The 27841-nt window shown below is 43.4% G+C and overlaps 1 long non-coding RNA gene across 1 annotated transcript in view; it reads left to right on the top strand.

Moving 5' to 3' along the window:
* The window catches only part of LOC124594634, a 308490-nt gene that overhangs the window by 223792 nt on the left and 56857 nt on the right, over positions 1–27841 (top strand). Inside the window, exon 2 of the long non-coding RNA XR_006978152.1 lies at positions 13731–13803. This is a non-coding gene — a long non-coding RNA (uncharacterized LOC124594634). The remainder of the gene's footprint in view (positions 1–13730; positions 13804–27841) is intronic.

The raw sequence follows: 27841 nt of genomic DNA, 5'->3' as shown, positions 1-27841 counted from the left end.
TTTGAACCATTTTACCCCAAAGGAAAAGTCCAATTGCGTCAAATCCGATGATAGTGGAGGCCATGCAATTGGACCATCTCGGCCTATTTATCTGTCCTAATAGTTGGTACAGATGTTCCCGAACATGACGTGACATGTATGTGTATTCTGCAGACGTGTACCCAGTGTGTTGCTGTAACTTCCTCAGACACGTGAATGCGGTTCAACCCAGATGAGAGAGGTAGAATAGACGTCAAATGACGTTAGCCCGCAAACATGTTTTCAAACGGCTGTAGCACGAAAACGGTACGTTTCTGGACATTGATTTTTACTCAGAATATTGTCTACTTAGTCCCCTCTACAAGTCCTAGAAGTTTGTAAGGGGAATTTTAGAGCATTCTATTTACGGAACCTATACAGTACAAACGAAACACTGCTGAGTTACATGCGGAAACCGTTATTGAATTCAGTCCTTGTTGAACAGATTGTCATGTAACACAGTAATACGAGGGCTATTTCTTTTTTCAAACTCTGATCGGTGGCAAAATTAAAAACATCAGGTGAAGTTTGCGCAGATGTGTTGGGCAGTGCCCCTAGTACGCCCGTGTATCGCATCACAGAGCACTTTTCATTTCAGAACGCAATGTGAGCATGTAAAGGTGCATAGAAAATTGTCTGCCCCCGTGAAATGTGAAGTGCATGCTGAGAGGTTTCACATCATATCATGCAGCCCACATAACATAACTATCACACATTTCCTTCTTTATGACAGTTCTCGTTCCCACACTGCACTTCTAACGAAGACGTCCCTGCAGCGTTTTCGACGGGAAATGTTTGATCACTCACCACCGTACACCCTGACTTGGCACCCTCTGATGTTCACCTTTTCACTCACATTAACCGCTGGCTATGCGAACAGCATTTTGGCACAGACAACGAGGTGCAGACCAGCACAGGAAATTGACGATAATCACCATCTGTGATGAAACTACTGGAAAGTTGGTACCACGCCGCGAGAAATGTCTAATCGGAGCTGTGACTACGCGGAGAGGCAACTGGAAAGTGTAGCTTAATGTTGCAAATAAAACATTTTCGATTTTCACTGTGGTTTCCATTTCGCGATCGGTAGGAGGTTGAGAAAAAAAATAGCCCTCGTATACTCTAAGGGTAAACAACTGCAGAAACAGGCACGATGGATAATCTCTTCAAATGGCTTTGAGCACTATGGGACTTAACTTCTGAGGTCATCAGTCCCCTAGAACTTAGAACTACTTAAACCTAACTAACCTAAGGACATCACACGCAACCATACCCGAGGCAGGATTCGAACCTGCGACCATAGTGGTCGTGCGGTTCCAGACTGTAGCGCCTAGAACCGCTCGGGCACACCGGCCGGCAATAATATCTTCCAGCCGCTTTCTTCCTTCAGCTCTGACAACATCTGTTACTGTAAATAATGACGAGATGCACCTTGGTTCGCAGTCACGTTGAAGTGTAGGACCCTCCGTAACAGGGTGGGTAAATCAGTTCAGAAATCTGAGAAAGGCAAGGGCATATCATCTCCAATAGTACCATGTATAGTAAAGAACTGCGGTGATCAAACCATCCTTCGGGTTGGTAGCAGTTGTACGTACGTGAGTTGAAGTATCCAAGTCTGCAAGTGTATTGGCAAACGATCTCGTATACAACAACGTCCCCGTTCTCGCTGCAAATTTTGGAGGACATATGATAATATTATGCACTTGAACACTCTGCGAAAGTAAGCTGTAGATTAAATACTTGTAATCTTCAGAGAGGGATAAGAATGAGGGATAGAGCAGGAATACGAATGTATTTCGCTCTGTATTTTACCTTTAAGCACTGTAGTGCACGAACACGTAACGTCGGAAATACCACGACTGTTCTGTGGTCCATGCAGTCACTTTTCGACAAAGACGAGATAGGCTATGTCACGTCACATACTGGTGGTAAAAGAATTTAAAAATACCTATCGAAGTAGCACTGAGCTCACCCTTCCGAAATACCTGCACAGATGCAAACACAAGAAACGCCGAAAAATATTTTTATATTGTTTTCTGCGAGAGATGGTCAAGGAGCTGTTCAAAAAAGTATAGTATCTGTGTGATCCGCTACAAAAACATTGACCTTACTTCTCGAGACCAACCGCTAGCTTGTGGTTTTATTAGAAATTGTTGTCGTTAAAAAATCCAAGACTGGTGGAATGTTACATCGCTTTCATCTAGCAATTACTAAGTACGAGTATACTACATGGCATAAGAAAGTGACAGAAAGCTGGGAACCTGCACGTTGGTCTAGTAGTGAAAGGTTGCACACCTGTAAGAAGCAGCAGCGTAAATCTTCTTCGTTAGGAGCGGTGGTTTTTGCTCTCTTGGCAGTGGTACGAGCAACGAAACGTACGACTGCTGGTCGTCGACCCGGAACTGTTCCCACTGATGTGGGAAGTCTTTCCCCCCACGGATAACGCGTTCTCAACGCTACATTAAGCACGCGTCGCTAGGCTGTGAATAGTTAACAAATGTATCCAACTGTCTAAAGGAAACCTGGCACAGTGGCAATTAAATGATTGTGTAGTTTTTTCATGCAGTCGTGAGCAAACGTGTTAGAGACAGCTTCTGTATTGGGAAACAACTCCTGTCTTGACGGCGGAAGGACTAGTTGGGCGAAGAACGTGGCTGGGATGACTTGAAAAGTGCTACTGGCCGTTGGCTTGACGGACTACATCTCCACTGCGCAATCTATCTTACGGTGTGTGGCACAGGGTACTTCTGGTACTCCTGACTCTTTCCTCTTTCTCTGTTCCATTCGCGAATGGTGCTTGGGAAGAATGACTGTCCGTGATGTTCCGTAAGAGCTCTTAATTTATCTGACTTTCTGTTCGTGCTTATTTCGCACGTATTCGGGGAGAAGTAATATGTTGCCCGATTCTTCTTTGAAGGTACGCTCTCGCAATTTCAACAGTAAACCTCTCCGTGTAGCACAACGCCTCTCTTGTAACGTTTGCCACTGGTGTTTGTTGAGCGCTGTCGCTCCGACTAGACGATCTCGTAGAGAAACGTCCCGCTTTTCATTGAATCATCTGTTCTTCTGTTAATCCTTTTCCTTGAGTGTCCCAGACTGACGAACAGTACGCAAGAATCGTCCGAACAAATGTTTTGTAAGCCATCTCTTTCGTTGATGAATTACTTTCTTCCAGTGAATCTCAGCCTGGCATCTGTATCAACTTTATATGGTCCTTCTACATTAGGTCGCTTCAGACGGCTACTCCTACGGATTTTACAGTTGTTACTGTTAGCAATGAGTGTCCAGAAATAGCGAAATCGAACAGTAATTGATCTCTTCGATTAATTACGCTTATTACGTTACAGTTATTTACGATCAGCATGAACTGCAAGTCCTAGCACAAATCATCGATGCTCCGCACGTCTTCCTTCATTTCGCTACAGTCTTCTGGCGTTACTATCTTATTGTAAGACAGTAGCCTGATGGAGCTTCCGTCTTAACCAGTAGATCATTAATATAAATTGTAAATAGTAGCAGATGTACAATACTTCTTTTGGGTACTCCGGAATTTACCTTCACGTCTGTCGATTTCGTCCAGTTAGGAATAACATTTGAGTTCTGTCTCTCAGAGTCCTGAATCCAGTCAAAAATCTAGTGCGACACTCGGATGCCTTCCGGGAGTCAAGAAACACAGCATCAATCTGGGCTCCTTTGTCTGTGGCGCTCTGAATTCCATGGACGAGCAGAACGAGCCGTCTTTTGGAAGATCTCTGTTTACTGAATCAGTGTTGGTTCTTAGCAGGACGGGCAAGACACTCAAATCAAATGTGGCCAGATTGTGGGTGCCTGATAGGAAACTCCCTCTCCGAAGTCGTGCAGGCACTGGCCAAAGGTGTATCGCAAGTACCTCAATTCCGAAAAACACTGCAATCGCCATCGCCTTAGTCGACTAATGTGAGCAACAGCTCTTTATGACGAGGATCGACGCAGGCTGTTGCTGGTTGCAACAATGGATAGATGACTGCTGTCCGACATACCACCAGACAATTGAACGCTGGACAGCATCAAACGGTGAGCAGCCATAGCATCCAGAAGCACCTCCTCTCTATGACACAGAGAAGCCAACGCCTCATACCTCAAATCGCCACACGTCAAAGGAATTAACTGTCAGCATGGATGCAGCCAGTGCGATCCTGTACCCCTGTGTGTTCGCCTACATCATCCTGCAGGCGACCTGCCAGGAAGACAATGCACTACCCCGTTGACTTCCTGTTTATCTTGTAGTTTTTGGGCAAGACTTGGACACGAATATGCGTAAGTGGCCCCCAGACCGCTTGACCCCATTCCTGTTGACCAAATGTGGAACGCCAACGAATGAGACGTTTAACAGTGTTTCGTATAGTGCGTGCCACGACGAATCCCAACCGCTGTAGGCCCAAAGTGGTTCTACACTCCCGTATCACTAATTGCTCATGCCGACGAATCTATGTTGATATGATCTTGTTTTAACACTTCATCCGATTTACATTGTTATTTCAGCTAATCTCGTGCTGTTGTGAACGAGAAGTATCGTGTGTGAAGTGTCCTATATCGTTTGTTTATTCTAGAAATAAAGTTTGCATATTTCGCTACATTTTTTGTCCTTCCCTCCATTTCTTCTCTGAAAAGAAACTAGCATTTCATGATCAGCACATTCTACTGTACAGCGCACTCGTTGTTTCGTCGTCAGTGTTCCGTTTTTTAAGCCTTGCATGGTATTTTCACCTATGTTCCTAATAGCTTCCAAATTTCAATTCTCTTGCTAGTACTTGAACATAAAATGTTTCGATACGATATAGCAGTGCCTGTGTTATTCTGATTACGATGCAAAGTTCCTTTGGATATGCATGCGTGTCGGGCACAAATTTTCACTGTCGTAAAATTCCATTCTACAGCTGATGGTTGTGCTTATTCTCAATTGCGAATACATTTCATGTATAAAATGTTTCTGTCTGTCTCAGGTATCGAAATTCAAATTAATCCATTACAGTGCTCTATATCAACAAGAAGTAAAATTTATGAGTAAAATTTACGAGATGGGCAACCTAATCAGTGATCTGTTGAAAGCTGATTTCCTTTGAAAGTCAATTTGTTGAGCTACAATCCCGTACAATCGCAGTGTACTTGTAACTACATATTTGCTTTTGGAAATGTAATGTTTAGTCTTTGTGTCAGATCACATTTTGCTTACAAGATAGTATTGTTTACTAAATGTTTGCTGGCAGTTTTCTTCGAAGTTATGTCTTTTATTCCCTGAATTTCTATGGAATGTTTGTGTCTTACACAACTAAAGGCAACAATTCTAGTTATGTGATAACTACCGAGCGAGAGGAGGCAATACTAAAGACATTATTGCTGTTATTCGAGGGTATCAAGAAGCAAACTAGCATCACACCATCCAGATGTACTTTTTACACGATAGCTTAAGGGCCTTAAGGCGAATTAGCGCAGAACAGCGAGTGAAATCAAAAGTGAAAGACTGGAGTGATTCCCGGCAGACAGCAAGAAATTAAACATTTTTTTCTTGTCGAGAGACTTGTCGATGTAATAGATTAGTCACAAGTAGGGTGAAGTATGACGCCATCTACGTAGTGTAATTTGGGCCTTAAAACTCGGTATTCTTTGCTTACGTCTTATTCAGAGATGTGCTACAATGATATAGCTTTAGCAGTCTATACTTGCGGTTCTTGGAAGAGAGACTTAGATCGTAGCTCTTCTTTCCTAATGTATGCGCTGCTGGGACGCCTGATTTATTGTCCTCCTGAACGGCAGCTAGCCTCTTCCATACTCACTTCTAGGTTTGCCTTGAAATGATCTTCACGCCTGATCTCACTAGCTGCCAAACGGGTAATGTGTTTTCTTATTTGATCCGTGTAATAGCATCGTTCCTAAGGGTACGAAACAAATACAATCATCATTTGCCTAGCGCAACAAAGAACACGTATAATGGGATGGTTGGGCTGGAGTTTCAGTTCAAGAGCTTTCTTATTATACCATCAGTGGCCTCTTACGCTGGTGCAAAGTTTTTGCATGAGCGCCACTTCTCGACGGACGAATCCAACCCTTCGTGCGCTGCACTCTTGTAAAGTACATGGTGACGATTCAGCTGGCTAGCTTAGATGATTTTGCGAGATTCCTTGATATCGGAGTAACTGCAGCTGCAACAATACCTTAGTTACGTTGATGGGACCGACGTAGACTGCCAGTAGGGAGGTTGGTCTGCAGAGGACCATAGGTATAGAATCCGCAGAGTAGTGCTATTTGAGATGTGTAGGACTCTATGTCTATTGCGAGTTTCACATCACACCAGCGGCTGAGTAGAAGCTGCTGTTTTATCGTGGTACTTCGCTCGTTTTGTTTCCTGTCATTACGTAATAGTAGTAAATGTAGTTTATTTTGTTACCTTTATTTTCGTGAATTATTTAACGTAAACAGCTTTTGTTACGTTAGTTCTAAAACGTTGTGGAATGAGAAAAAAATAATAATGTGCGAGAAATCATCCCATTGAACTGCATAAGATTAATATTAGAGCGGGCTAACAGAAAAATTTTTCGCAACAAGACGCGGGTCCTTGCATAATATAGCAATTAAAATAAATATGATATGGATGAAAGACAAAGAAATCACATTCTGACACACTGCCTATTTCTCTCGAAGAGCCTCACGTATATTTCTTTTTCTCCTCAACCCAGAAGTTGTTGGGCTCGCTCATACTCCCTACGTTGTTGAGGCTTGTCTCTTGATTCTCTCATATCTTCCGCCAGCTTTAGTTGAGTCCCTATATTCCTCCCTCGGACAACATCTCTTTTTCGCCACCATCATACCTTCAATCACAGAGTAGTGAATTGGGGTGAGTGGCCAAGTATGTGGCTAAACACGATCTTCTTTCTAGCAGTGACTGTTTTGAGGGGGCTCCCTGTTTTCCTAGCTTGTCTCAGCACTTACTTTTCTTTAGACTGTCAGTCAACATTCTCGTCCAAGACCACATTTCAAAAGCGTGTAGGTTTAGTTTTCCGCGTTTCTTAGCGTTCAAGTTTCTACACCGTACAAGCACATGCTCCACATATAGTTCTTTAAGAATCGTTTCTTAATAGTCAAGGAAACTCTGACGTAAGTAGTATTCTTTTCTGCCTGTCCTTTTCTATTATACTTCCACCATCCGCTGTGTTACAATTTCCGAGGTACTTGAAGGTTGTCACTTGTGCCATTCTTCAAGATACACGACTGCGTTCTGTTTTCCATGTCTTGTGGACTTCGTGATTTTTGTTTTACTTCTGTTGATCTCAATGTTGTGTAGATTTGATTCATCTGGTGAAGCATCTTCTGCAGCTCGTCTTCATTTCTGCTCAACAAGGCAATGATATCAGGAAAGCGGATCGTTTTGGAAGTAATTTCCATTCATTGTTATCCTATTCCTGATCGTTTCTGAGAATTTCTTAGTTACATTCTCTACGTAAAAGTTAAATAATAATGTCTTGCTGCCTTTATTGTCATAGTCTGTGGCTCACACTCCCCTGTGATAGCATTCTGATTCTTGTAGAGCTGCAGGATTATTCTTTTGTTCCTGAAATCTGTTTCGGTTTTCTTCATCTTTTTGAACAATTTGTTCCAGTTATTGTTATCGAAGGTGATCAAGATCAGTGTGTGGAGCCTCAATTAATTCTTAACTACTCTACTAAGATGCTGTTACACTAATATTCTAGTGGAATCTTGGTTACGCCAATAAATAAAACGAAACAGTAATTTAAAGAAATTTGAAGTCGAATCGCACTTTTATTATCAAATTTGTAAACATTTTTACACATTATAAATAACGATTACAAACAGTTTGGGCATATTTTAACTCTGTGATCGGGACAAGCAAGTTTTCAACATTTTTCGCACATTTTCGTTTTCTTGTCAGCATTTCTTACACACAGGTAGCATCTTGCTTTCCTCATGGGCTCTAGATCAGAAAATGTTGAGGCAAGAGAAGTGCCAGCAAGTTCAATAACAACATCTCTCATTTCACGAGAGAGGGGTCAGACATCTCGACGTTGTATATGGGATTCTACTAAATCCATTCCGAGTCCCGGTTGCAATTATCTTACTTTTAAATCATTAGTTTGATAAGTTTCTTTTTATGCACCGAAGTAAAATGGCATAAAATATGGACATTGGCCACCTGGGTGTTCGCCGCGATACCGAATACTTAGCGCACATTTGGTCCGGAGCATCAACTCTTACTTTTCTTACATTGTAAGCAGTGGTCATATAAAGGTTTGTTCTCTTGAGTACTAAGGTTCTGATGGTGGTGTATATATGAAAGCAACAGAACAGCACGACCTTTCCGATGAACATAAGAACAAATTGTCTTTCCTCCCTTATGCTCAAATAATGGAGATTCTACTGAGTGCTTTCTGTTTTGTTTGAACTCTTCTGGGATCTACGGTTTTTGTAGCTTCAGTGTACATAAGACACTCAAGTCATTGGCTTTCATTTAACCACAGAGTTCCAGTGTCATGAATCAACTGTTGACTGTCATATTTCTATTACTTTCCTTAATTGGAATTACTAATTTCAAAATATCCAGTGTTGGAATTGATAATGTGGTTTGCTTGTGTAGACAAATGCATTGCATAAATGGAACGTGGGCGCACCACAAAGGGCCATAATTTTGAGGCCATATTTGGCTGGTTTCTTCAGCATATACATGTGAAATTGCACCTATCACGCAAGAGTACCAACGTTTCATCAATTTTCACGTTCGCTTCTGGAGGATAATACTTTTCACAGTTGTCCGTAAAGAGCACCCATACATCTTTAATTGAGGAAAGTGTGTTATCAGCCTTCCTAGGATCCCTTGTAGCACCACAATCGAAACGCAAACAAGACAAAATGAATAAAAATCTATTAACTCTCATAGTGGCTCGAAGCACATCACGATCAGTCCTATCATTAGCAAAAAGTCTAACAACAGATTTTGTTATTCCAAACAAATAAAGCAGGCCTAGAAACGCTCCCAGTTCTATTATATCTGGGGGTTTTATGGACGCTTGTTGTGGAACTCTGTATTCGTTTAACACGTCATCTATCTTGACGTTTGTATTGGTGCGCATTGTTTATAATAAATCTTCAGCAATGATCAGTTCCAAAGCAGATAGTACGTCAGCTGAATCAAGCGTTTTTACTTCACGTCTATCCCAAGGAGGGCAGCTAACTATGTTATGACCATGAGTACGGGTTGTAAAAGGAGCTTCACTCGACCACTTGTAGCAATGCATTATCCAAAAGAGTATTTGTCAACGGAACGCACTTACACGCCTCTTCATCTGATTCTTCACGACTACTTTCTGACGTAACTCTAGATGTGGAATCATGGCCAATTAGTATAAATTCATCCACGTCCGCTGTGCCCTCCTCATCAGATTGCAAAAACGCAGGATCATTCACTATTCTTTCCAACTTATCTCTTAATGACTTTGATGATACCGTCCTGAAAAATAATGCCTTCGCACCTACAGAACTTTAAATATTAAGGATCTCGTTGATATTTTACTCTTCTCGAAGTATTGCAAGACTTCATTCGCCTAAAACATTAATAGAGAGAATGAAAACTAACTTGCGTAAATATTTGGTGGGGTATTCTGTGACCTCTTTCTCTTTATCTCACAGAATATAACAGGAAACACCGCATACTACTCCCCAGGTTGAACGGCATAACTTCACTGAGGAACATCGTCTGTTGTTCCATTCACATACTATGTATTACATTTATACCGCCTGGTGTTCTCCAGGACCCCTACGGCCACTGACGAAGTGTCGGTCTTGATACAGCCCCTCGATTTGTGTCGACCATCCTACGTCACCAATACAAATGCCTAAGTAGTCGTGTTACCTATGTCCTGCTACATTGAACTCCCACAGTCGGAGGGTGGTATGGGACTTCAAGTGCTATCGCCACACCTTCAATGTGGACTACAGTGATGTCATCGTGCACTCAAATGATGTCGTTGGAATGACATCATTGTAGGATAGAACAATTTTACGCTTACATCAAGACAGTAAGACCGAGATCAACCAGTGACGCTGTACCTCAACCTAGCAAAACAAAATCCAGGGCCCCACTAGAGCAGTTAATGGTACGTAAATGAGTATTGGGTCCTGTCGTCCAAGCTATACGTCCCCGCCCGACGTACACTCTTAACTCCATGGCACACACTGAAGAGTGCATAATCTTCTGATGAGAAGCAATAAGCCGAATTCAGAAGATGAACATTTGCGCCATCATCAGGTTCTGAACCGCTACCTCGAAGAAGACAGTCACCATTCTACAGCGCGTTAATGACGGCGGCGTGGTAGCGCCCACACGCAAAAGAAATGCTTGTCTTTACACATGTCATTTTTGCTCTTAAAATTTTTTGAGCGGGAACGGATTAGCCCACCTCCTCACTCTCAAAAACAGACACAGACACAGTGTTATCACCTCCCACTCTCTCTCCTTGTTGCTGGTTTAATTGGCCGGCGCCTGAGGGCGCCGGGCACGTTTACCAGTGTTAAGCTGCTGGTAGTCCGGTTGCGCAGGTAGCCGCTGCCGGCAGAGGCCTTTCCTGTTTCGCCGAAGGTCGCGTCTTGATTTACCGTTGCCACATCCTGTGCGGAGGCCGCAACGTGAGATGCCGGCCGGCCCACTCCTTGTCTAGTTTTCGCTAACTTTGGCTCGTGTAACACCAGCCTATCTGTTAGCTGTGACTGAGGTTTTGTCCTACAAAATGACCCGTATGTGGGGCGAAAGTGAATCTAAAAGTCTCCTTCGTTACCAAATCCTACAACAGCTACTAGTTACAAAATATTGCTCCGCGTAACTCATTTGCCACTCGAACTAATAGCGCGATTGGAGAAAGGGGAGTAGGGAGCGAACCTTGTGCAAGAGCCATAGGCAAAGACTATACACTGAGGACATCGGTACAGCGCATTAGTATTTATGTCATTTTTTTTGCATAGTTAATCCCTAATTAACAGTGTAGCACCACGTACAGTGTTCAGTAAGAAGTGAAGAACATCTCTCGAAATGCTTTCCTTTAGACAGCAAAAATCTCTTTTTTTTTTGCACATCGTACTGCACAACAAAAAGCTGTTCGTATGTGTGTTTATTCACAAATAGCCAGTATCGGACAAGCGACGACTTTGAAATCATCTACATAAGCTAAAATGTATTAGAAACAAAGCAGCTGCGGCGAACCACTGTTCATATAACAGTTGCTCACGGATGTGAACAATTACATTACAACAGTTTCTCGTAGTTCCATATCATGTCGTTCTTGGGGGAGGGGGGGGGGGCGGGGAAAGCTAGCTCGAATAGGTCTCGCACTCTAAGGGTTCTGTATAAATTTAAGTTTGTATATGAATAGCTCATCTATAGATTTTGATGACTTAGATTGCGAGTACCAAAATTGTGACGTAAATGGCCGTATCTTTTTATTGCGTTGACTTAGAAGTTTGACTTTTTTACGCCGCCTAGGGACAGTAGAAGCATTTGACATAAATTTCAACTTGATACCTCTACCAGTTCGTGAGAAAAGAGTATCTAACAGATGAACAAAGAGTCATCCTGTAAGGGTTCCGTTTTTACCTATTGAGATACGAAACCGTAAAAATTAATTTTTGTGACTTGTTCTGTCATGAATCCAACTGCACGATTAGCAAATGTGATTTTTTTTAAAGTGAAGGATAAATGTGTCTAATTGCGCCTTTTGGCCTTCGCACATGTATGTAACCGCGTCCTCATGTCGGCAACGGTAACCCACCTCCGCTAGGACCTTGCTAGTCGGCGGTGTGGGTCTCCCGCATCGTCCCCTACGCTCCTCGCAGTATGGGACCTCACCATCATTACTGTAGTGGGAGCTAAGGGCAAAGCGAAGCTGGGAGCTAGTGTATGTTATCATGACTCTTTTTCAAGCAACGTTTCATTGAAAAGTCCGAATTTCTGGGGAAAGCGTGATTGTTGCAGTAAAAATTTTACTGTATAGTTGAAAAGTCATGTCTCATTGGACATACAGGATGAACCAGAACTCCGCGAACAAACTCTCAGTCGTGACAGTACGGACCAAAACAAGAAAAAAAGCTTCTAAAATGTACACCTTACGAGCTATGAACTCTAGTTCATCGTCGATACTGTGAAACAAATCTCTTCCGATGCAGGCTCTTTGCTTTCCATATTTTTAAAGGTGGCAGTATGCACCGAAACCGAACAAAAAGATCCAGTAAACATCTCTAAAACGCATACCCTAAAAACTGTGAGCAATAGCTACCCTGAGACACATCTCATCTGCTGAACAAGTACTCATAGCTCTTTGAGGTGTGTTTTTTAGAGACCTTGTTTACAGAGACTTTTTCCGCTTTTGGCTCATACTATCACCTCTGAACTTTTGTCGGTGGAGTTCTGGTTCAACCTGTTTGTCCTATGGCGACATGACTTTTGAATCACCCTTTATTGCCAGACTGTTACCTTGTATTAAAATTCGTCCAAAATATCTGTCCTGTGGGACACGACTTTCGAATCACCCAAAACATCTTCTCAGTACCATCATATTGTAATTAGAATGAAAAGCGAATATCGAGCAGTTGCAGTGTTTGATCGTGCGCCTTGTTTTCATACTGTCGCCGTAGCCGAATGAACTACGAAGAGCGCTCCCTGGAGAAACGTGTGGTGCGAAACGAAAGTGCGACGGGAAGTAAAGATGGCACAAGTCATTTACTGGCTGTAAGAAGCAGCATCAGAGAAAGTTCCTGCTGCTTCAGAGACGCCTGCGTTTTGCTGGTCAAGTCCGAGCGTGCAGTGCGCAGCGCAACGAACTGCGATTTCTAAGCGTTCTTTGCTCGCGAATAACTCAACAGGGCGACAGGGAAATGCGAACCTAATGCTACGCCGAACTCGGAAGTAACTTTCCTCAGTTACCCGAGAGAAATGTCTGTGCGGTTCATTAAAGACGAACAGAGCTGTCGCGGCAGAAATCGCTAAATTGCAGCGAGATGATGGTATAAATTTCGTAGATAGTCATACCGAATCACAGTAACACTTGCGTTAAAAAATAATGTTAGAAATTCCGGTTATATTGATACTATTTGGAAACAGTAATAATATATTGCTGGTCTAAGTTTCGACATTCCTCCCATTCTGTGTAGGACTACCATCGGAGATTTGGCCACAATCGTTTTCAAGTACTGTATCGTCGAATCAGAGTGCCGACGTATCACCTCTAATCACGCAGATAGAATTAGACTGAACACAGAACTGCACGCTAGAATTAGGCTGAACACAAAACTACACGCTAACTTCGGTTTGTGTTCAGCTTCTTTACACACACACATACACGCAGAGAGAAAGAGAGAGAGAGAGAGAGGGCGGTGGGAAAGGGGAAGAAAAAATGGCAATTGTGTGCACTTTGTGTTACTAGTGTTGAGAGTACTGAAAGGAATTAAACCCGTAAAAGTACGGATGGCCAGCAGAAGGGCAGTGCCTGCCTGGCTGTTGCATTTGCTGTGGTTTCTTACTAATGTAGGCTGGCCCCTCTAACGTTCTCGGCGTCAGTGGAAAGAATGGTGAGCTCTGATCAGGTATACGCCGGAGGCTTGATTCTGTAACATCATAAAAATTATACAACGTTTTGTACACCTCTGTCGAGACTAAAAGAATGTGCTTTTATTTGCAGGTTCTTGCTGCTGTGAAGGTGCTCCACTTGCGGAAGACTACTTTTGAAGGATCAACGTTATACAGTATTTTTCGTAAGTGCAGCTTTCTTGTCTCTCTCACTCTCTCTCTTTCTCAGGTTCGACAAAAGACTAAGCACCATTTCCATTCTTTATCTTTTTTATTTTATTTTATTTTATCGTCCTCATACTTCTGTGTTACACAAATATACACTCCTGGAAATTGAAATAAGAACACCGTGAATTCATTGTCCCAGGAAGGGGAAACTTTATTGACACATTCCTGGGGTCAGATACATCACATGATCACACTGACAGAACCACAGGCACATAGACACAGGCAACAGAGCATGCACAATGTCGGCACTAGTACAGTGTATATCCACCTTTCGCAGCAATGCAGGCTGCTATTCTCCCATGGAGACGATCGTAGAGATGCTGGATGTAGTCCTGTGGAACGGCTTGCCATGCCATTTCCACCTGGCGCCTCAGTTGGACCAGCGTTCGTGCTGGACGTGCAGACCGCGTGAGACGACGCTTCATCCAGTCCCAAACATGCTCAATGGGGGACAGATCCGGAGATCTTACTGGCCAGGGTAGTTGACTTACACCTTCTAGAGAACGTTGGGTGGCACGGGATACATGCGGACGTGCATTGTCCTGTTGGAACAGCAAGTTCCCTTGCCGGTCTAGGAATGGTAGAACGATGGGTTCGATGACGGTTTGGATGTACCGTACACTATTCAGTGTCCCCTCGACGATCACCAGTGGTGTACGGCCAGTGTAGGAGATCGCTCCCCACACCATGATGCCGGGTGTTGGCCCTGTGTGCCTCGGTCGTGTGCAGTCCTGATTGTGGCGCTCACCTGCACGGCGCCAAACACGCATACGACCATCATTGGCACCAAGGCAGAAGCGACTCTCATCGCTGAAGACGACACGTCTCCATTCGTCCCTCCATTCACGCCTGTCGCGACACCACTGGAGGCGGGCTGCACGATGTTGGGGCGTGAGCGGAAGACGGCCTAACGGTGTGCGGGACCGTAGCCCAGCTTCATGGAGACGGTTGCGAATGGTCCTCGCCGATACCCCAGGAGCAACAGTGTCCCTAATTTGTTGGGAAGTGGCGGTGCGGTCCCCTACGGCACTGCGTAGGATCCTACGGTCTTGGCGTGCATCCGTGCGTCGCTGCGGTCCGGTCCCAGGTCGACGGGCACGTGCACCTTCCGCCGACCACTGGCGACAACATCGATGTACTGTGGAGACCTCACGCCCCACGTGTTGAGCAATTCGGCGGTACGTCCACCCGGCCTCCCGCATGCCCACTATACGCCCTCGCTCAAAGTCCGTCAGCTGCACATACGGTTCACGTCCACGCTTTCGCGGCATGCTACCAGTGTTGAAGACTGCGATGGAGCTCCGTATGCCACGGCAAACTGGCTGACACTGACGGCGGCGGTGCACAAATGCTGCGCAGCTAGCGCCATTCGACGGCCAACACCGCGGTTCCTGGTGTGTCCGCTGTGCCGCGCGAGTGATCATTGCTTGTACAGCCCTCTCGCAGTGTCCGGAGCAAGTATGGTGGGTCTGACACACCGGTGTCAATGTGTTCTTTTTTCCATTTCCAGGAGTGTACATGGAAAATGTTTTCTTTTTTTACGTTAGTAATAAAATTTGTTTACTTTTTGTATACATTCTTAAATGTCTTCTTCTGGCTTTCTTGATCTGATTTCTGTAAAATGCAAAAAGAATTCCTTCAACATCAGGCTTAATTCATCACACCTTCCCTTCGTAACAGTATTGTGACTTGTTTTCCATCTAACATATCACACCAATTTTCGCTTTTTTTTCTGATACCAGCCTCAGAAGATCAATGGATATTTATTTGTAGAGCGTATAAATAAAGTTACTTTCTTTTAGTTTAGTGTTTGTGTGTGTGTCAGCCTTTACCGGATTTAAATTTGGCACGAAATATTCGTTTTAATTTCTCTACCTCACTTTCCTAGAGTTTATTCCGTTGTGCGTTATCTACTGTTTCATGATGTGGCGAAACTGTCCATTGGCGACCAGCCCATCGTTGACCTAAATAAGCGTGAAAAACAGCTTACAAGCCACACTCGAGTTCGTCCGTCGTGAGGTATCCATCCGTTTCTTGTAAGGCTAGCATGAATTACTTTCTGTCATCACAACGAAATTTCTGTTTATCAATGTACAGGTAGCTTTGGTGAGCTAAGAAGCCTCTAACTCGTTATGGACTTCAGTTCTGTATGTCTGACGTAAGTACATTTCGTTTTAACTATTTCCTGATACAATACGTACTGGTTACGTAAATGTGTAATTCAACAAAACGCAGGATTCTTACAGAGGGTGCGAAAATCTCATTGCACTGTTTGGTAACTAGCGAAAGACTGTAGTCTAGGAATTGTGAATCAAGGACCTCCATCATTGTCTTGCTCTCCACCACTCCTCTCTCTTCTTAAGTACATCTTATGATTTCCCTCTACTCCATACAGGAGTCGCTCACTGTATCTGTCCACTTCTTGTTGGATGCTCCTCGTGGTCTGTCTCCAGTTAACCTTTCAGAAAACGCTTTCTGCACTCTCTCCTCTCTAATTCTCATGTCCATACCACTTCAAACTTTATTGTTTCTATCTTATCCTGAAGTTTTGAGCTACTCTTTTCTTTTTGTGATCTCTTTTCTAGCTCCATCCTTTCTTGTCTTGTCTTCGATACCTCATACTCCTTAAAAATCTCACCTCTGCTACTTGTATTCTGCTTCATTCCCTTTTTGTTATAGTCTGCGTGCTAACTTCATATATTTCTTTGGGTTCATAATACGTTGAATGCAGAACCCTTTTACATTCCGTTTTAAATGAACTCTACAAGTGCAGGATTCGACCGTTCGTGTGTTGATCGAACGTCCGTGTGTTGACTGCAAACGAAATTCTATGCAAGACATACTGATACGTTGAAGCAAAGGAAAATAACATGTGGTGCTCGCTTGCAAGATAATGACTGAAGCGTCCAAAAGGTGAAGTCGTTAGCTTTGTAGCTGCAAGCCAAATTAGTAGGCTCTAAATATTCAGTGAGTAAACTGAGGCTACATTGTGTCTGGGTATTAATCTATTGTATCATAAGGAACTAGATGCTATAGCAATTTTTTCCGGATTAGATACTGATGTACATTCCTAGGTGTGGCGTTAGTTACGTTAAATGTAACGCAGCACGGAGGGCGCTGAGGTTTTAGTCAAACATGAGGTGACTCAGACCAGAGCTCTACAAATTCTCCTTCCAGCCTGCATGCCCCTTATCTCAGCCGCAACCATTAAAGCAGCTCAACCTGCCGCCACGGAGACGCAAGAGTACACGTGTACTGAAGTTCAGTGTTAAGCAGGCCAACTTGGATTTCCGCAAGCCTGGTAAGCTTCACGGGATCCATTCAGCTTGTCAGTCCAACGTGACTAGCCAGGCATATGTTTGCGCAAATAGTTTGACCGCAGCTGAATTATCATAATGGTGATAGCAGCAAAATTAACAAATCATACTTAAAGGAGATTGAGGAGAAATTAAGGATTGTGGAATACAGCCACAAAACTGAGCCCATGTCCAGGAGGGGACAAGTTATCCTGTATTTGTGAGGCAGATTCAGATAAATCGCCGGCCGGAGTGGCCGAGCGGTTCTAGGCGCTACAGTCTAGAACCGCGCGACTGCTACGGTCGCACGTTCGAATCCTAACTCGGGTATGGATGTGTGTGATGTCCTTAGGTTAGTTAGGTTTAAGTAGTTCTAAGTTCTAGGGGATTGATGACCTCAGAAGTTAAGTCCCATAGTGCTCAGAGCCATTTGAACATTTTTTTTTTTTTTGTTTCAGATAAATCTGTGGGTGTCTCATAGTGCAAATTGTGTATAAAGTTGTTAAACATTCGTTTGGGAACTTCGAGTATGTTACGACACGTTTGTAAATTTGACCGGCAGTTCCCTCACACAAAAAATTTTTTTTTAAAAAAATAGGACACACACTTAGTGGCTGTCAAGTTTGTGGGAATGTGTGCCAAGGACGTGAAACCATTTAACAGTATATAGGCTTTCTAAATTTAGGGCAAACGTTGATTAAAATAGGAAAAAAAATGACTCAGTGGATATTAAAAACCAAATTCTTCTGATATGCAACGTACTGCGAAGAATACTTAGTATGAGAGCAAAGCTTTTTGTTTCAGACATGTACTTTTTAGATTAACATAATATGAAAAACGAACTTTGTGTTTGGTAAAACACACTTCGGGAATTTCAAATGAAGTCTTTTGGCCACTTAGAATGAATTCAGCGAACCCGCAATACACACCCCGGAAGAAGTAGTTAAAATTGATAAAGTGGGGTCACATACGGCTGGAACACGCTAAGGTTACATAAACTAGAAAACCTTACTACAGTTGGCGTTGCAGCATAATAAACATCTTCAGGTTCTTAGGTTCAAAAGATCTCCACCGTCAGAGATGATCTGCTTACTATAGAAAACATGTTTCTGATGTGACCTGATGATGGTTCGAATTTAGACTAGCCAGTACTACTCGAAAGAAAATGAAGTTGCAGAGAAATCCGTTCATATAGAAATAAATAACTAAGCCCGAAATACACTGAAAGGATTAAAGGAGCCATAATACGCATCAATGGTTCAAATGGCTCTGAGCACTATGGGACTCAACTGCTGAGGTCATTAGTCCCCTAGAACTTAGAACTAGTTAAACCTAACTAACCTAAGGACATCACAAACATCCATGCCCGAGGCAGGATTCGAACCTGCGACCGTAGTGGTCTTGCGGTTCCAGACTGAAGCGCCTTTAACCGCACGGCCATTTCGGCCGGCTATACGCATCATTTTGTGGCATACGGATACCCAAAATGAACATACGGCTTAAAAAAAGACTTCTCATCAACATCCGAACCGTGCGCGTAACACCACAATGAAAGCGTACGGAATAAACTGCTACATAGCGTAGCACAGCAAGAAGACGAAAGGGCAGGCCAGATTGCCGTAGCCTACTTGGGTTGGGCATATTGTGTGTGTGTTGTGTATTGAACCTAGAAACGACGGAGAAGCTTCGTCCCGTAGTAGCCCTCAGTGGTTCACAACCCCACAACAGGCCACAGCAGTCCATCCACCTCACCGCCGCCCCACACCGAACCCAGGGTTATTGTGCGGTTCGGCCCTCAGTGGACCCCCTCGGGAACGTTTCATATCAGACGAGTGCAACCCCAAATGTTTGCGTGGTAGAGTAATTATTGTGTAAGCGTACGTGGAGATAGTGTTTGCGAGGCAATCCCCGACATAGTGTAACTGAGGCGGAATAAGGGGAACCAGCCCGCATTCGCCGAGGCAGATGGAAAACCGCCTTTAAAACCGTCCACAGGCTGGCCGACACACCGGGACTCGACACTAATGGGACCGGCACGGCACGCCTTCCCGCTCGGGAAGCAGCGCGTTAGACTGCGCGGCTAGCCGGTCGGGCTAGGTTGGTCATAACTTGGCTTAAAGTGGAGTAAAGCAGCCTTCGCGTTCTGCTGCTAACGTGCGGAAGCTTTCCTTCTTGGCTAACCGGTAAGCATGAGCAAGTTAAAAGCGGCGTGTGTAGACCTCTCGACTCAGACGCAGGTTAGAAGCTGCGCAATGTGGGCACTATTTCGTGCGATTGCAAAGTGGATCAGTATAGAAATATTTGGTGTCTCTTGCGACATAAAGCGCATGATTTAGTTTGCGAGTGTGTTGGTGAACGATTTAACAGGTAGTGGAGAAGAAACCAATGTCGTTTTGATCTTCGTTTCATGCTTTGTTGTTAGCTCAAATTTCTCTGCCTCGTGATGGCTGGTTGTTGTGTGCTGTCCTTAGGTTAGTTAGGTTTAAGTAGTTCTAAGTTCTAGGGGACTGATGACCATAGCTGTTAAGTCCCATAGTGCTCAGAGCCATTTTTTTGTTAGCTCAAAAATAACCTAAATAATCACTATATTAATGAGAAACGACTGTTTCTTGTGGAGTATTCCTTGCATATTCATTGTTAAGACTGTCTGTATTTTGTTAGGGTATTATATCGAACAGTTCTCCGAAATAAAAAGTCACATAATTTTACTTACGCCCACAGGTCGCTCTAACAACACATTTAGCAACCAGGCAGTAATCATGTACAGGTCAGAACACATCAGTTGTTGTAATGATAAAAGACAAACGAGACATGCGCCAGCTTTTTACCTGAATACTTAGTTTTGTGGTTGTATTATAGGTATAAATATAATACAGAGGTTGGCCTAATATCTCAGTGTTGCATATGACATGCTGTATATGTGGGATCCTGGCCACTTGTCGCGTGTAGGGGGGGGGGGGGGGCAAAGGGATTCTGCGTTCTCGTAATGCTATACAACAATTCAAGCAAATAACATTAGCACTTTTATTTCAATAAAGCAGGTTGACAATACTGAAGGTGTTGCAAGCGATGGGCGAGATGCAACATAAATCCTTTGCTATTACACAATGTTCATGCAAGTTTGACACACAGTTTGTGGATCACTAATAACTGCTATGGTAGAGTTCTCTGCTAGGCCTGCCTGTATACTGACCGAATCCTGAGCGATCGAGGCTGGCAGGAGCGGCGCTTATGTTCTCCTCTTGTAGAGGCCGCTCCGGTCGTGGTGCGGTCATAATCAGCCCTCCATTGGCCGACGTCGTTTCGCCGCCTTCTCTTCTCTTGCGTTCTTCATTTGCGTTCCGGCGCTTGTGGTTACGCCAGAACAGTATTAATATAGAATTGTGGCTGATTTTGATTGACAGTCACATGCCACAACACACAATGTAAAAAAGGTAATATCCAATTGACATACCTAATCCGAACAACAACAAAAACTTGGTTGTCGTCATACTGCTAATCAACTTAGAATTTTGTATATATCTTTCAGAATATAATAAAAACCTACTGAAGTTGCCACAACTGTGATGAAACTTGTCCCGGTCTTAAAACAAAACTATTCTTGCAAGACGGCAGACGATCTTAATTCAATATTATTTTCTACAAGCACGAATACAGAGCTCAAATTCCACTATAATACGTATTTTCATATTAAATAATTTTGTATTGTCGTTTTTTGCCTGTGATGAGTTTATACACGGAAATATTAAATCATGTTAGCAAGTCAACAAACAGTTGTGACTGCTATCGGTCTCTGAAAACCCTGTTGATAAATTTTAACAAACCGTCACGGCTTGAGAAACCTGTTCATAAATTTTAACAAAAACCATCATCGTGGACAACAGCCAGTGTGACTTTAAGTAGTCGTGGCCTTTGTTTAGTTTCAGGTCTGTCTTCTTTCCTAACCAGTGCAGCTTTTTTTTTTTTTTTTTTTTTTTTTTTAAATAACGGAACTCTGTTTAATTTAGTGCATGGTGGGTAAACTACCGTATGAGTCGGAAATGAAGTGTTTTAAGAAAATTTAGCGAGTTGAGACGACATTGCGGTGTAACACGTGCGCAAGAGTGGCGTGGGGCGAGTACGTGTACGTAGCTGCCAAAGTGTCGCTTCTGAATTCCAGGAGAAGCTACCTCGAATCCAACCAGTAATTAGAACCTCCCTAAGGTTCTGAAAATTTCAGGCGAACAAGAAGCCGATGGTAAGAATGTGCACAAACCATGGCTCAGCTTTTTTCCACTTACTTCGGATAGGCATCGAGGATAATTTTTTCTGTGGTTTCCTCGAAGTACAGTAAAACTGATTATTGCGAAACGTTGTGTTATTGAAGATGCCTCTGCCATCTCGTGCTTCTGTTTCCTTGTCTCATGAAGATATTAAAATATGGAGAGCCCTTACTGAATTTCTACGACATAGCACTGTATGTTTATCAAATTTGGTGTATGCTCCCAACTTTCTGGCGAGTCTTTTTAGAGTTTTTTACCTCAATCGATAGAAACAACGCTTATAGCATCACTTTGTTGTCCGTTCGCCTGTCTGTCAGTCCGACTGTCAAAAACCCTTTCTCTCAGGAACGGGTAGACGTATCAAGTTGAAATTTATGTCCATATTGAGGTCTATGGTTCCTTGGCAGCGTAAAACATTGAAGTTTCTAAGTTAATGCAATGAAAAGCTATAGGATACTTCTGGTTGGCCTAGAATCATGAAATTTAGCAAGAAGCACGGTTTCACAGTGCAAGTATAGTAAAATATCTCAAAACTGTTAATTTCTGATCATGTCACACGAAAAAATATTTGTCTTGACACTTTTTATACAATTTTGAAACGCGTCATATGAGCGACGAACTCATTCCGTGCCTGATGTTTGATTTTTACCATTGAGACCGAGTCAGTCAGAATGGAGAATTACTGATTACTGTAATAACGGTCGCCTTCGTCCTGCATGGCTTTGGCACACATTTATATTAATTATATTAAATTTCAGCCTCCAGTTGCATAAGCAAAGAAACTGTACCTAGGTTTCGGCTGTAATAATGTAGCCTTCTTCCGAAATGTCTCAATATAAAATTAAATTAAAACATGCCAGATATTGGACTTTTCAAGAATAAAGTGCGTCACTGACGCAGTCTTATGACTATGTACTGTAGTACTAACATTTTAGGCTTGAGAAGGCCAACAATATCTGGCTTGTTTTAATTTAATTTTATACTGTGACATTTTTGAAGAAGGCTACGTTATTACAGCCGAAACCTAGGTAAATTATTTTTGCTTATGCAACTGGAGGCTGAAATTTATTATAATTTACATTTTACAGCTACTGACTGTGCTGCACCATACTAAAAATATTCACATTTATATTACTGAAATTAAAGATTCTCGAAAATCTTGGCGTCCTTGTGACCGATATCTTGCAGTATCAATGTCGATAAGAGGCAATAATGGTCGAGATTCTCGATTTCCGGAACGAGATGAATTGTCTATATACGTAACTATGTTTGAACGGAACACTCAGTGCGCGAGTCCTACTCGCACCTGGGCAATTTCAAGCGTTATTACGTATAAGTGTTATGCCTACTTGAGTTCTGTAAATTAATATTAAATCATTGCTCGTACTGTAACTCTTCAGGCTTTCCCGGCGAGATCTTGACATGTGGAATAATCGGGTCTACTGCCGGATGTTTGTGTCGCTCTGGCACAATATTTCGGCCACGTAACTCGCTGCCTTCTTCAGGTGCTACCTGAGACTGCCGTATTGGAGGATCTTGTTCAGTATTTATGCCCAGAGGGTGCTGGGTGCTCTCTCTGCCGTCCGCGCCCGCCTGGCGCTGCTAGTAATGTGTTGTCTCTCCCCCGGTGCTCCCTCGGACGTTCGCGCCCGACTTGATCGCCATCTGTGGCAGCTGTCTAAGGCCCGTCCTGTGTCGGGCGTTCCGTTCGCGGTCCGCGCCCGCCTGGTGCTGCTCCTGAGGCAGTCTCAGGTAGCACCTGAAGAAGGGAACAAGTTACGTGGCCGAAATATTGTGCCAGAGCGACACAAACATCCGGCAGTAGACCCGATTATTCCACATGTCATTGCTCGTACTCTTTATATTGCGTTTATTCTTCTCATGTGTACCAAACTGTTGGCAGTGTGGTTTAATGAGCACGAGCCAAACAAAAAATAAAAAGGCTCAGTGTGAGGAGTAGTACAGTGTGGCACCCTGTCATAGGCTCCAGTTCCGCGAAGTGCGGGGAACGTCTTTAGCTGTATACACATTGCTTCTGAAATCGTCACGAGGGTCGGAGAAGTAGGCCCAGTGTGGGAGGATGGGGGAAGTAGTGGCCCAAGTGCGGGAGGATGGCGCCCTGTCCGAGGCTCTAGTTCCGCCAGGCGCCGGAAGTCCTTGCGGCAAGGCCGCGCAGCGTAGCACAGAGCGGCTGCCCCGTCCCGTTACGGCTTATGCAACGACACGGCGAGCAGCTGCCGCAGCCGCGGCCGCACCACACCACAGCACACCGCACCGCAACCCGTTCCGCTGGAATCGCTTTCTCCGCTGACGCGGCGACACTGCAGCCTGCTCCTAGTCCGTAGGGATGGCGGTTATCGGTTAAACAAACGATTGTCCGTTGTACCGCTTTTTTCCAAGCCAGTTTAATCTGACTGTTAAAACCGCTCAAAACAACCTGTTTAAGAAATAACCGATGTTCGTTATTTTATTCCCATTATTTCCTGTAATGAAGGCAGACATCGAACAAGGATTAAAAAATTTTGACTTCCTCAGTTTCAAGACGCCAACGGCCTCGCCGCAGTGGTAACACCGGTTCCCATTAGATCACAGAAATTAAGTGCTGTCGGGCTGGGCTAACACTAGGATGGGTGACCGCCCGCTCTGGTGAGCGCTGTTGGTGAGCTGGCTGCACTCAGTCCTTGTGAGGCTAACTGAGGAGCTTCTTGGTTGAGAACTAGCGGCTCCGGTCTCGTAAACTGACATACGGCCTCGAGAGCGGTGTGCTGACCACATGCACCCCCCTCCCCATACCCGCATCCAGTGACGCCTGTGATTGAGGATGACACGGCGGCCGGTCGGTACCGTTGGGTCTTCATGGCCTGTTCGAGCAGAACAGTTTCAAGATTCATAGAATTAAAATATTAAACGTAAATAAAAGAAAATAATAGTCTGTGTTCGTCGCTTTTCTCGAAAAGTAACTGCCGGAATACTTCAAAAAATGACCAGTATGCTGTTGATTCTAATTTCTTGAAGCTCTGCTCATACTACTATTTCAGCATTACGAGTGGTCAGTGCTAAAGATTGAAAAACTGAGATTGGAGAACCTTATTTTTTGTGTTAATTTGCCGTTTCAGCTACTTTTTTATTGTAAACTATGAACAAATTGTTAAGTTTTAAGTTTTCTCCTTATACACACATCAAAAAAAATTTGCATCATCTCGGTTCCGAGGGTTCCGAAACCTGTACAAAAAATTGGAATAGAGATCAACATAAACATCATTTCCGCCCTTTTATTGCTCATGTAAACCACACATTGCATGTTGTACCACCACATAGAGAGACCTCAAGAGGTGGTGGTCCAGATTGCTGTACACACCGGTACCTCTAATACCCAGTAGCACGTCCTCTTGCATTGATGCATGCCTGCATTCGTCGTGGCATACTATCCACAAGTTCATCAAGGCACTGTTGGTCCAGATTGTCCCACTCCTCAACTGCGATTCGGCGTAGATCCCTCAGAGTGTTTGGTGGGTCACGTCGTCCATAAACAGCCCTTTTCGATCTATCCCAGGCATGTCGATAGGGTTCATGTCTGGAGAACATGATGGCCACTCTAGTCGAGCGATGTCGTTATGCTGAAAGAAGTCATTCACAAGATATGCACAATGGGGGCGATTCCCGTAAGAGTTCGGGCACTGCTTGAGCATTCGCACAGAAGAAGATGGTCAAGTGGCCGGTGAGCCTTAACGCGCCGCGAATAATGAGTATAATGGGCGGGGGCACTACGAATGTAGTGCGGGACAATACGTTGAGAATGTGGGTTTCGCGGGAGGCGTGCCAGAGATAAATCCCTGCAGTCGCGCTATCCTCTGTGTCCTCGGTGACTCAGATGGCTAGCCACCACGGTAACTCAGCGTGTTCGGTCAGAGGGATAGCTGGCCCTCTGTAATTAAAAAAAACTGAGTTAATGGATCAACGACGAACTGAAACGGGTGTCTTGCGACGTCCGCACCGAGCAGATACAACGAACAAAAATGAGACAAAAAAAAGATGGATAGAGCGTCTGCCATGTAAGCAGGAGATCCCGGGTTCGAGTCCCGGTCGGGGCACACATTTTCATCTGTCCCCGTTGGCGTATGTCAACGCCTGTAAGCAGCTATGGATGTTCATTTCATTGTAATTCTCCCTACAATTTGTAGCACTCACTCCTGAACTGACTTCTTGATACCCCATAATTTGACCCATCAATCTATATCATTTACGTTAATCAAGCTGTGCCATAAAACTCTCATAATTTCCCCATTTTTCTGTAACAGCTTATTTCAATATCTTCTCCTGTCTTTTCCATACTATTTATAGCTCCTTTTTCACTTCCGTATGAGGCTACACTCCAAGTAAATACTTTCAAGAAAAGACATCGTAACACTCACTATGGTGTTCTATGCTAACGTGTTACTCTTCTTCAGGAAAGCTTTTCTTGCGGTTGCTGTTCTATATCTTACATTATCTGTACTTCTGTTATCGTCATTTATTGTGCTAACCAAGTAATAAAACCCGTCTACTACTTCCCTCGTCTCTTTTTCTAGTCCGATTCACCCAGTATCACCTGACCTTTTTTTACTCGATTACTGTCTTGTCATGTTTTTGTTTTTGTTCATCTTATAACCTCTTTTCAAAACACTGTCCATTGCTTTCAGATGAAATCCAAAATTCTTTGTCAAAAAAAATGGTTCAAATGGCTTTGAGCACTATGGGACTCAACTGCTGAGGTCATTAGTCCCCTAGAACTTAGAACTAGTTAAACCTAACTAACCTAAAGACATCACAAACATCCATGCCCGAGGCAGGATTCGAACCTGCGACCGTAGCGGTCTTGCGGTTCCAGACTGCAGCGCCTTTAACCGCACGACCACTTCGGCCGGCTAAAAATTCTTTGTCGTCTTCGATACTATTACTGTCTCGTCAGCATCTTATAGCATACCATCCTTTTCACAAGCTGCCTAATCCGTTAAAATGTTCGTTGAAAAACCGTGTGTAGTTGAGTATGTCGGAGGAGAAGGAAGTATTAAATAATTTCTCTCCATCGAGATGTTCGGTAACTGATTCACGAATGAAAATTCGCATGTGGGCCATATGGTTTTACCATAACTGTATCCCAATAACTACATTTTGTTGTAACAGTCAACCATCATAATAACACACTGGCACTTAAAAGAATGTTAACATACACACTGTTTCCGACAAATTTACACGCTAGTCACGTATTTTTAACACACTGCATTCGTTCGTTGCAAGGAACTCAAAAAGAAAAAAAAGGCGCTACACTGTTATTTGAATAATTTTGCCATGACACTCTGATAGAGAAGTGGGTAATAATATATTTATTGGTATTCTTTAGGGTTATGATTATTTTGTACATATACACCAATATATGAACACAGCAAATGAATTCACTATGCTGGATTTCATATTTTATTGCTAGTTGGACACTTTCCAGGCATCTCGCTTTCTGTGATGAAATTCGTGCAGTTCTCAGTAAATTGTGTTCCCGGTATTCGATCTGTCTGAAGTCGTAGATCTCAAAGTAATTTGGTATGTTCGTTTTCGAGAGCTTTTTTCTGGCTTTTGGTCCCACCAGCTCCTTGACACTGGCAGATGGTAATTTTGGCGTTAAGTGCCAATGTATCATTCGTGTTACGTCGTTGCGCCTCTCCATGTAATCAGGCTGAGCCATATTTTTGCAACAGCTCAAGGTTTGGTCAATTGTTTCGTCAGCTTCTTTGCATAATACGTGTTTTAGGGCTTGTGATGATTTCTCGATTCTGGCTTTGATGGCGTTAGCTTAATGGCTTGTTCCTGTGAAGCAAAAATTAGTTCCTCAGTTTCCTTCTTTACGGTTTCGATGGTCAGCAAAGACCAGGCCTTTTCTTTATCTGGTTTATCTTTAGTCTGCTTCAAATACTGTCCATGCCGTGCTTTATTGCACAGATTGATTCTGGTTGGCTGTAACTTGAGAAGCTTTAAGTCGTTGACTTCAATCGGAGGTGACTCAATGCTATCTTTCACGCAGTTTACTAATGCATGCTTCTCTTCTTCCGCTTTCTGCCTTACTTGCAAGAGATCTTTCTTCTTCTTCTGTCTTTTTTCCAGTCTCCTGACTGACAACATATGTGGAGTAGAACTTCAACAAGGTAAGGTTTCAGTAAGGCAATATTTTGAGTCGCAGATAGCACTTGGCGCATAAGTCATTTCTGCATTTGATAACTAATGACCTATGACGAGACGTAGGAACAAACGATCACATAGTTTCTGATCGGATATCAAGTTTAATAACTGGCCTCATCGCAGTTCGAATTCCCACAGTTTCAGTATATAAATTTAAACTGTAGGTAGATAAGTAACAGTCAAAAATTTAATAGACGTACAATGATATTTGTCTAGCGAAAATATTGAAG

This window comes from Schistocerca americana, chromosome 2 (assembly GCF_021461395.2).
Source record: "Schistocerca americana isolate TAMUIC-IGC-003095 chromosome 2, iqSchAmer2.1, whole genome shotgun sequence".
NCBI classification, from domain to species: Eukaryota; Metazoa; Arthropoda; class Insecta; order Orthoptera; family Acrididae; genus Schistocerca; species Schistocerca americana.
The sequence above is the reverse complement of the archived record's forward strand: the minus strand, read 5'-3'. Positions and strand labels throughout refer to the sequence as shown.